Below are 11,494 nucleotides of genomic sequence, written 5' to 3' on the forward strand. Positions count from 1 at the left end.
CCCATTTTCAAGATATAAAAGTTCATGATTAAATCTGCACTATTTTTGAGCGGGAGATTTGTAAGAACCTGAAACAAAGGGCCATAAATCAACTATCGGAAAAGACATCCCAGCTGACCGTGTGACTCTGAAAAGTCACTTCTGATTGCCGCAAGACACCTTTGGGGATGCGGCCAATTTCAGTTCAAATGTTTTCAAACAGGAAGAACACTCTCTCTTTGTTCTCTTCCTCTCCTCTCTTCGCTCGTCTGGTCGCTCTGCTGACTGCCAGGTTCATGCCATGTGAGGTCCAAGGAAGCTCGACTCGATGTCCCGAGAAAGCTTGTCACTCTCTACGGTTCACACACCCATGAGAAGGCCTCGCTTCAAAGGCAATCTCATCATTCATACAGACAATAACTTCGATCTTACAAAGGTCCAAAACATCGACGGAAATAACTTTTGACCAAGCGCTAAGAACCAAGCAACACAAAGAACGCAAGGAAACACCACAAAGACATGCAAGTACATCTCCAATATTGTGCTCAAAGTGCTGGTGTATTAATTAAATAATTCGGGTAATCCGACTGCAAATCGATGTAGACTCAAAGAAGGATAAATGGTTCTTAACCCTCTGGGGTTGACGGATGCGCCGGCAGGTCCTTCTGGATTTTTTTGTCATCACAGCGGAAACAACATAAAATTCTCCGTCATTTTGGGGCATACAGATAAGTTTAAGACATAATTAGAGACTATAAAGGGTCTACTTTTATTTGTGTACACTCACAATAACAACAAAACATTGTGCTTTTGTAAAATAAAGAAAATAAAAAGGGTGAGCTGTAAGCAGCCTCTGTGTATGGGAGCATATATCTGAAACACGTCACAAAAATGAACTGAAACTCTGTGAATACTTATCACACAAACATGAAACATATCTCTAAAGAAATATCTACTTTTAAATAAAACAATTCAAATTTACAACAGATATTCTCCTGCAATGTAATCTGTATGAAACAAAGCGATGTACAGTTTCTCCTGCCTCAGCTAAATATCCCTAATGTGATCACACCCACGGGCAGTGGGCGCTATTGATACGGGAACGTGCTGAGGCGATCAATGCAAATGGTTAACGCCTCCGACTGTGCCTTAAAAACATAAAGTTCCTTCACTTTTCTGCATGTTTGGAAGATAGGACAATACACAGGTTAGGAAAAGACTTGATCCAGCCGAGGATAAATTTTCGGATGAGTAATTCATTTAGCTTTACCTACATATTAGTTGGCATGTTATTTTATATAAGCATGTACATATTTGACTAGTGGGACTGTTTCCAGACTTGCCAGCCAGGATTCAGACTATTGAAATATGAAATATGTCATAATAGGCAAGTTTTAGTTAAATTTAAATGCTGTTTCGGCTAAGGCAGGCATTTAAATTGTATGCTGTATGATATAAATATGATATGTAATATGATATAACAATAATATGAATGTTTAGATTATATTTTAACTAGTGTTGATGCTGCCTCATTATCATCAACAAAGCTTGTGCTTGGAAATATGTGTTCAGGTGTAAATGAGTAAAATGCACTTTAAATATGCCCATATTACAAAATAAGCATATTATAATGATTTCTGAAGGATCATGTGACACTGAAGACTGCAGTAATGGTGCTGAAAATTCATCTTTGATCACAAATTGCATTTTACAAAATATTCAAATAGAAAACTGTTCTTTTAAATTGTAAAAAGAGTTCACAACATCAAGGTTTTATGAGGGATGTCCCGATACCACTTTTTCCACTTCCGATACGATTCCGATATCGGAAATCTCAGTATTTACCGATACCGATCCGATACCAGTGATGTTTTTTTGCATTATCAATTTACAATATCTTTACATTATTGTGTGGAAATAATTGGGTGTACTCTTTAATATGTAAAGAAACACAAACCTTTAACTACACATTATTTCAATATAAATGTAGATTGTCAAGAAACACTTTTATTATTATAACACAATTATTAACTAGTATACTGGATAATGTAGCAGCAAAATTAACAGTAATTCCAGTATAAGTCACCCGTAGAAATTTTGTCAAAAACTATTTTTTATTATTTGTATCTGTACTTTAAAGGATTCAGATCTCTTTTTTTGTTCAATTTAGTTGTAAGATATCAGCTCACTTTTCATTCACACTTGAATGAAAGGTTTTTTCAAAGTGTTCCTTTTTGGAACCCATTCAACTTAAATATTATTATAATTTGTAAATAATATATTATAATAGTAATATTGTGACATTAGTAGGAGGAGGCAGACGAGGAGTGAGGATCTAAACGTGGGTTTTATTTAACAAGGTGAAAACTAAACAGACAGGAACAAAGGAAACATCCACGATGGGAAAACTGAAACCAAAAACACAAAATATACAAAGGGTATACATGAACTGAGTAAGCAGGGTAAAACATAAGCCTCCAGGCATCTACAAACAAGCAACGATCGACAGAGGAATGGAGGAACAGCAGGGTTTAAATACACAGACATGATAACAACAAAATGACATGCAGGTGAGAACAATAACAAAGTGATGAGGGCCGGGGATTATGGGAAGTGTAGTTCGGGACAGGTGACAGGGGAGAAACATAGAGCAGACAACAGGGAATCATGACAAATATATAGTAATATATCTCAATCGTGCACGTTTCGTCACTGACATCACAGCAGTCACTGAGTTCTGATTACACGTACCTGCATATCATTAGTGGCTAATCAAAGACATAAATACCCCGCTATCACACACACACGCACGCACACTCTTTGCCTGTTCTCTTTGATAATATCTCTGAGACTCCAGAACTTTCTACTATGTCAAACATACCTGTGTCTTCATTATTGCCTGCAAGTATCATAAAATTTACATAACGTGTGAAGGCTAAAAATAGTCGCGGGTGTGTGCATAAACAGAGAAGCACCATTCACTAAAGAATTGCAGCTGCGCGTGCATTAGTTTACTTATTAAACACAGCCAATTGCGATTCATAGAGCTATCGCACGTCTTCAAGTGGATTTGAACTGCTTTAATGGCGTTTTAACAATTCTATTATGTCATTTTTGAGCTTGACAGTAATGAACAACACACAGTATTAGATTTGGGTCGGGCTCGTCGGACCGATACCTGATCCGTCTAAAACGTCAGTATCGAACCCGATACAGATCCAGGTATCGGATCGGGACATCCCTAGTTTTTACTGTATTTTGGATCAAATTAATGCAGTCTTGGTGAGCAAAAGAAACTTCTTTAAAACGGTTATGTAGGTCTAAAATTAAGTAAAGTCTTTATGTAAAGAAAATGTATAGTCCGTTTTACTTCTTTAAACTTAAAACTTGATTTTGATCATTAAGTCTCCTCAGTTAATTCTCTTTCTGTCACATTGCTCAGTGATAGGCCCAGGGGAGGGGTCTTTGTCTCCTCAGGTGTGAATTACAATCAATATTCATGATAATTCACACCTCCTCGCTTATGACATTTCTCACACTAAAAGTGTATTACAAAATCTAAATTACTATATTGTTTTGTATGAATGAGTGATCAGGATGATTTTCAAAAACTCTAGGTTACAAGATCTATTTCTCAAAAGCCTTGTGGACAAATGTTTAGTATGTGTTATATGGCCTTATTTCAATAACTTAACATTTTTGTTTTTAAAATTTTGTTCTCAAAAATACAAACATGTACACACGTTGCTCACATATTATTGTAGCCCAGTTTGTGCTGAATACAGTGTTATCAGACATTAGCCATTAATATGTTTTTAAGCAATTGAAAAAGCACAAATGTCAAGGCATGTCAAAACTTCTCCAGGGCCCAAAACACCCTCAGACCCTAGAGGGTTAAGGTCGTCAACAGACTCCATAAAGTTCATTTTCACTGTATTGATAATTTATTTAACATTCTGTCACTCTTTTCACCAACCTCTCTTAAGTATATGCGTTAGATTCGATTTTGAGAATAGTAATAAAGTTAACCTGTATTCAAAGATGATTGACTGTGGTATATTTTGATAAATAAACTCATCCCTGTTTCTAAAAGATTTCGCTTCAAAGCTTTACCTAAATATGTGTGATATTATTTTCAATAAGCCATGAGAATAATATCACTCCAATAAGTGAATTAATCATAATTCACTTATTAAAGCTAATTCCTTACAGTAGAAATTGTGAGGGGATATTACGATTTTAATGGTGGAGAATAATCTAGTTAATTGTCATTTATCTTTATAATGGTTGTCGAACGTGACTAATTCCATTTTACATCTCATTACCTAATGATGTACAATAAGGACAGTTTAATTTAGTTCATAGCTCACATATTTCCAGACCCTAAATTCCCCTCTAAATTTAGCATACTAAATATCCTACATATAATGGTGTGAGAATGAGGGCAATTTAACAGTTCCCTCCTAAATGTCGCATACCAAATATCCTTACGTGATGATAAACCTATGCAAAGCAGACCCTCTTCTGAACTGAAAAGGGTGGAGTCTTACAGATTTTTCCTTGTGTGAAATTCCTCTGCAGATTTGTTGCAAACAGTTTGTTTACTGCGGATTGAAGCAAGTTCACAATATACAGACAATCTCATTTACAATAATAAATAATATAAAGAAAATACAAATAATATAACTAATATCACAGAAGATGCAATATTGCCATATATGCAGAAAATGTCTTACCCAAAAAAAATCGTCCAAGGAGTGAGGGGGGGCAGGCAGGCCAAAGAGGGCACAAGGGGCAGACAGGCAGTCCAAGGGGCACTGAGGGCAAGAAGGCCGTCCAAGGGGGCACAGAGGGCAAGAAGGCAGTCCAAGGGGGCACAGGAGGCAGACAGGAAGTCCAAGGGGGCACAGAGGGCAAGAGGGCAGTCCAAGGAGAGCACAAGACGGGGACTGGGTCAGGTGGCCTGGGAGCTGGCCACAGGACAGGGACAGGTTCAGGAGGCCTGGGAGGCGGCCTCAGAACCACCGCCATGGGGATCTCCGAGGGCGGAGCCAAGGTAGGCGGAGCCATGGAAGACTCTGGAGGCGGAGCCGAGGGAGGTGGCGCCGTAGGAGGCTCTAGAGGCGGAGCCGTGGAAGGCTCAGGAGGCGGAGCCGAGGGAGGTGGTGCCGTAGGAGGCTCTAGGGGCGGAGACCTGGAAGGCTCTGGAGGCGGAGCCGAGGGAGGTGGCGCCGTAGGAGGCTCTGGAGGCGGAGCCGTGGAAGGATTGGGAGGCGGAGCCGTGGGAGGCTCAGGAGGCGGAGCCGTGGGAGGCTCGGGAGGCGGAGCCTTAGGAGGCTCGGGAGGCAGAGCCCTGGAAGGCTCTTGGATCGAAGCCGAGGAAGGCTCGAGGGGTGGAACACTGGGAGGCTCGGGTGGCTCGAGAGGCAGAGCTCTGGGAGGCTCGAGAGGCGGAGCTCTTGGTGGCTCGAGAGGCGGAGCACTGGGAGGCGCGAGAGGCGGAGCCCTGGGAGGCTCGGGTGGCTCGAGAGGCGGAGCCCTGGGAGGCTCAGGAGGCGGAGCCTCCCTCAGCTCCGCTTCCTGAGCCTCCCCCCACATGGAAAATGTGGCTATTAAACATTGTATATAATCAAAGTTGTATAATCAAGCCTGCTCCTGCCAAACATTCAAAAACAGAAGAGAAATTAGCAGTCCCACTTCACAGGCCAACTTTAAAATTCCACTTTTGCATATAAAACGACTTTAACATACTCATACATACAAATTAACAAGAGATTATTTCCCTTTTAACACATATTGGAACAGGAGTGAACAAAATGCGTACCTCGCTCCGATCAGACCTCCCGCGGACTGAAGCAAGAGCTCGAAACACGCCAATAACTTCACAACTGCGACGAACGCAAAACTTTTTTTTTATTGAACTATAGCATATACAAACAGCATGGCAACAATCATATATCATTGCAATATAACAATGAAATCAGGTGCAAAATTGCATTACAGAAAACATAAAAAAAAAAAAAAGGCTAGGGTTTGTTTTTGAAATCATATTCTTCAATTATTTCAAAAGGTTTTTGTGCATATTTACTTTTCATCATTTGCAGGGCCTTTGTGTAAGAAAGAAACGCATTGTGAAATGCAGAAAACCTGGGTTTAACTTTCAAATATTTAGATTTGTATCTGTTCATAACAAGTCCAAAGACAATGTCCTTATGAGAGAAATCTGAGGCGTGCAGGTCGACGCTGCAGGCGCTGGCTCGCTGACGGTAGGGGCTGCAGGCGCTGGCTCGCTGACCGTGGCAGGCGTGGGCTCTGGCTCGCAGACCGTGGCAGGCGTGAGCTGGGGAGCGGAAGCCTTTCTTCTCCTCCTCCTCCTCCTCCGGGCGAACGAAGTTGGTAGCGCTGGCTCGTTGATCAAGGCAGGCGTGGGGGTTGGTTTGCTGGCAGGTGGGGCAGGCGAAACAGGACGAGCCATGGACAACTGGAGGGTCACCACTGTGGGGGGAGAGGCAGGATCCTCCTCAACAACACCCACAGTGAACGGCGAGCCGCATGCCAGAAGCGTCTCCTCCACAAAATCATGGAGCGTCCAGCCGCGCATCGCCGGTGGCAACCGCTCCTTGAGCGAACTGGTCAGGTTGCCCCGGAAAAAGACCACCAGGGAGGAGTCCGGGAAGTCCGCGACACTCGCCAGCTTGTTTATTTGAGAACAGAGTGAAAACAAGCAAACAGGAACAAAAGTAACATCCACGATGGGAAAACTGAAACTAAAACAGGAAAACCACGAAGGGACACGGACAGGGGAAACACGGCATAAACATGAACGGGGAAACACGGCATAAACATGAACAGCGAAACATTACACACGAGAGAAACATCCATAACATTCAGAACAACGAACGACAAGGGAATGGAGGAACAGCGGGGTTTAAATGCACAGAGACATGATGATAACAAACGACAAACAGGTGCGAACAATGACACAATGATAAGGACCGGGAAACATGGTGACGGTGACACGGAAAACACGGAGCAGACAACCAGGGATCGTAACATTAGTTAACTTTGCTCTTTTAATGTAATGGACTTTCTTTCTCCAGATATAATCAAAATTAATCTGATACATTTTTTTTATCACTTTGTTTGGAATTGCCAATGAGTATGCAGGATAAATGCACCTAGATAAACTATCCATTTTAGTAAAAAAATATTCTTCCCAATAGACTAATATCTCTTAATAACCACAAATTAAGTTTCGATTGGCACATATAAACAACTTTCCACAGATTCATATTTTCGTGTTCAATTGAGTCTTTGGAAATATATATTCCTAAATATTTCACTGAGGATTTTATAGGGATATTGTAAGCATCAGTTAATTGACATTGATGAATTGGCATTAACTCACATTTGTTCAGATTTAATTTTAAGCCAGAGGCTTTAGAAAAGGTGTGAATAATTTGTAGAATTTTCGGAATTTCTGACAACTGCTTCATAAATATGGTAGTGTCGTCAGCTAACTGGCTGATGATTACTGGTTGCCCAAAAGCCTCTAATGGAGCAATGTTAGAATTTTTAACAAAAATAGCAAGCAGCTCTGTAGCCATTATAAAGAGAAAAGGGGATAAGGGGCAACCCTGTTTAACTCCACGTTTGATAGGGAATCTGGGTGATGTACCTCCTGGTAAGGAAATAGAACTATTAGAATTTTCATAAAGAGATTTTATAATGCGTATAAATTTCTCTCCAAAACCAAATAAACTTAAACAGTGGAAAATAAATGGGTGTTCGATTGAATCAAATGCCTTAAAGAAGTCAAGAAATAAAATAAAACCATCATCGTCTATAACATTACTATAATCTAAAATATCTAGCAATAAATGGATATTATTGTGGATGGATCTTCCTTTCATAAAACCAGATTGAGAGTCACTTATAATTTTATGTAGGAATTTTTTCAATCTATTAGCATAAATAATAGTTACAATTTTATAATTGGTGTTAAATAAGGTAATGGGTCTAAAGTTATCTAAAATTTTGGGGTCCTTATCTGGTTTAGGGATTAAGGTTATTACTCCTTGTTTCATAGTAGAGGGGAATGTCCTATTATCTGTAGCTTCTTTAAGCATAAGAGAAAAAGGGTCTTTTAATAAGTTCCAGAAGTGTTTATAGAAATTAGCTGTAAAGCCATCACTACTTGGAGATTTGTTTAACGATAAGTTGTCTACAGCATTATCCAGCTCAACAGAGGTAATATCAGCATCACATAACAACACATACTCATCATCTATACGGGGAATTAGAGCATTAATTTGGCTAAAGAAAGATTCAGCATCATCTGAAGAAAAGGCTGAGGAATATAATTTTTATAGAAAGAGACCTTAGTAATCAGAGATCGATCTGTAACTACATTGCCGTTAATCAATAATGTTTTAATTGAAAGTATCTCCTGCCTTCTTTTTTCAAGATGACAAAAATATAAAGTGCTTCTTTCCCCTTCCTCAATCCACTTTACCCTGGATCTTATGAAGGCTCCTTCAGCTTTTTGAAGATACATATCATCCAATTTAGATAGAAGAGCTTGTAGTTTCTGTTTATCATTATCTGTGAGTGATGTTCTGTTATAATAGCTGTTTATATCTTTAATTGTGCTAATTTCTGTTAATTTGTTGTTTCTATTAAGTGATTTTCCAAAATGAATAGAGAATTCTCTCATTTTAAATTTAAGGAATTCCCATTTGGTAATAAAGGATAGAGATTATATTTGTAAAACCCTCGTGGAATGCTTGGCATTTTAATAGATTAGAATTGAATTTCCAATACACTTTATTATTGAAGCTAACATCAGAAGTTTTAAGGACCAACTTAATAACAGAGTGATCTGTGAGAGGAGCAGCTGACATACAACAGTCAGAAACAAAATTAATCACAGCGAAAGAGATTAACCAGAAATCAATTTTGATTTAGCTGCATTATTTGGTTTAAACCAAGAATTTTGCTTGGAGTCTGGATATTGGGTGCGCCAGGGATCCAATAAGTTTTGCTTGCGACAAAAATCAGATAGGGTAGGGTTATAAGAGCTATGATGACATTTAGGGGGGGATCTATCAAGCCATTTGTAATTTACCATATTAAAGTCGCCACCCATAATTACGTTAGCAGTAGGATAACTGAGCTTATGGTCATCAATAACATCGGAAACATCTGAAATCAATTGTCTGTTTTGAACTAGATTATTAAAACCATAAATGTTTATCAGAAAAATATATTGATCGTCGAAGTTTATAACACAAATTAACCAGTGACCATTATTACTACCCCTAGAGGTCACACATTTACCGGGTGGATTGTAAAACAGAATGTCCAACCCTGCAGATTTAGATGAACCATGATCAAAAATTATTTTGTCTCCCCATTGGTTTACCCAGAATTTCTCATCCTCAGGTTTTGAGTGTGTTTCAAGTAACAAAATAAAATTGGCTTTTTCGCCCTTACAAAACAAAAATATTGACTTTCTCTTAATATTGTCTCTTAAGCCCCTAGCGTTAAGTGAAATACAAGAAAAAAAAGTATTCATAACAAAAAACAAAAACAAACTAGTAACTGCAATAGAATGCTAATGAGTCCAACGGACAATATAAAATTGAGAAAAAAAGCCTTAAAAATGGCAAAGTCCCTTCGTTATACAATAACTGCCTGTATGCCATCCATTCTGAATTCTAACAAACAAACCAAAGATCTTTTCAATACTTAGTTTTTGAGTAAATTGAATGATGACGTGCCTTGTTTTGTTTTCTTAGCGTCTGCCCACGCGGTGAAAAAATCCACGATGTGGTTGATGTTTGGGGACCATGATGTGGAGATTTTAATCAGCTACCACCTTGCATATATTTTCACCATCCTTTTCTTTTAATCCACGAATCCTTCCAACGGCGCTTGTACCGTTCAAGTTCCTAGACACGTTCCATTAGCTCTGCATTGTCTTTCTTTAAAGCCAACATATCTCGATTAGTAGTTTGTAATTGGGATTTGCAGTCTTTAATTTCTGCCGCGTTGAACTCGACAGTCTTAACTATGCTAGCTAACATGATGGTATTTTGCCAAATTAATCCACTTTATCAGTTAGATGCTTTATAGCGTCCAAGATGGCATTCATACCTTCTTACCCTCGGATCCAGCTTCTTTTCTTTTAGTTGCTGGAGGATTCTTCAATGGCGAGAAGGGATCTTTTCTGTTAGCCTTTTCGGTGGAATCTTCCATCCTTACGGCAGTCATGGCAATCAATTACCTTGTTGCAACGGGTTAGAGCAGAACTCTTTTTCGACGTCATGGTGTACGTTGTTTTCCAGTTATTTTCTGTTTAAATACTAGAGGGCCTTTAGTCACTTCAAAATGGGCCAAATAATGACAAATGGATAGCAAAATAAAAATAAAACTGGGACAAGTCTATAGTGCTCAAAACACGAGGTGCACATGATCCGCCATCTTGCTGGGTATACGAACGCAGAAATCATAAAGAAATAAAAATACATCTTTTTTCCTTTTCTCACACATTTATATGAATTTCTAGTAGAAAAATATGAGGATTTGTGTGAATGAAAAATAAAACACATGTTATCAATACCTGTTACACACACACACACATATATATATATATATATATATATATATATATATATATATATATATATATATATATATATAAATATATATATATATTTCACAATATACAATATGCAATTGCTTTTTAAGGATACAGAACACCTGCCGAATCACTGTAGGGCATCAGGATGCTTAGGCCTATTCACTAGCGAAGTGTCAAGCGGTGAAGCGGAGAAATATTCACTGGAACACTGCAGGGGTGTGGAGAGTCTTCTCGTAGTCGTGAAGATTCTGCCCGCTAACTCGTGTATATCGATGGTGAAGGGTAGAGGGCTTCTAGACAAGAGACAATCACTGTCTTGAAGGAAGAAATTCTGAGGAAATGGTGTTTGTGCACCGGCTTTTATAGCAGACAGCTTTGTGCCAAAACAAGCGAGGCTCAAACACCATAGCCAATATTAGAATATTGTAGAGAGGTTTCAACTAGGTCGTGTAAGAAGGCATTCCCCATATGCTTTAATAAACGCAATGTTAATTTACTAAGTCATAAGGGAACCCGGAAATAACTTTACTCACCACCTCACAAATAAACCTGTGGATTTTGCATAATAACAGGAACATAATCCACTTAGAGGATTTGACATCTGACAGTGAACAATCAGCACTTTAATGGATGTTAGCAGTGCCTTAAAGGATGAAACATAAAGAATTAGAGAGGTGAAACTTCTCTGAGAGAAAATCTATTTGTGTGGAACTCTGCTCAAACATACCATGCATGATTAGCGTATAAAGCAAAACTTCTTAATTTAAATTAAATTAAAAATAGTTTTTTAAACAGGGAGATGCTTTTAAAATCGTTTGTCTCAAGACAAATATATATATATATATATATATATATATATATATATATATA

This window comes from Xyrauchen texanus, chromosome 32 (assembly GCF_025860055.1).
Source record: "Xyrauchen texanus isolate HMW12.3.18 chromosome 32, RBS_HiC_50CHRs, whole genome shotgun sequence".
NCBI lineage: Eukaryota > Metazoa > Chordata > Actinopteri > Cypriniformes > Catostomidae > Xyrauchen > Xyrauchen texanus.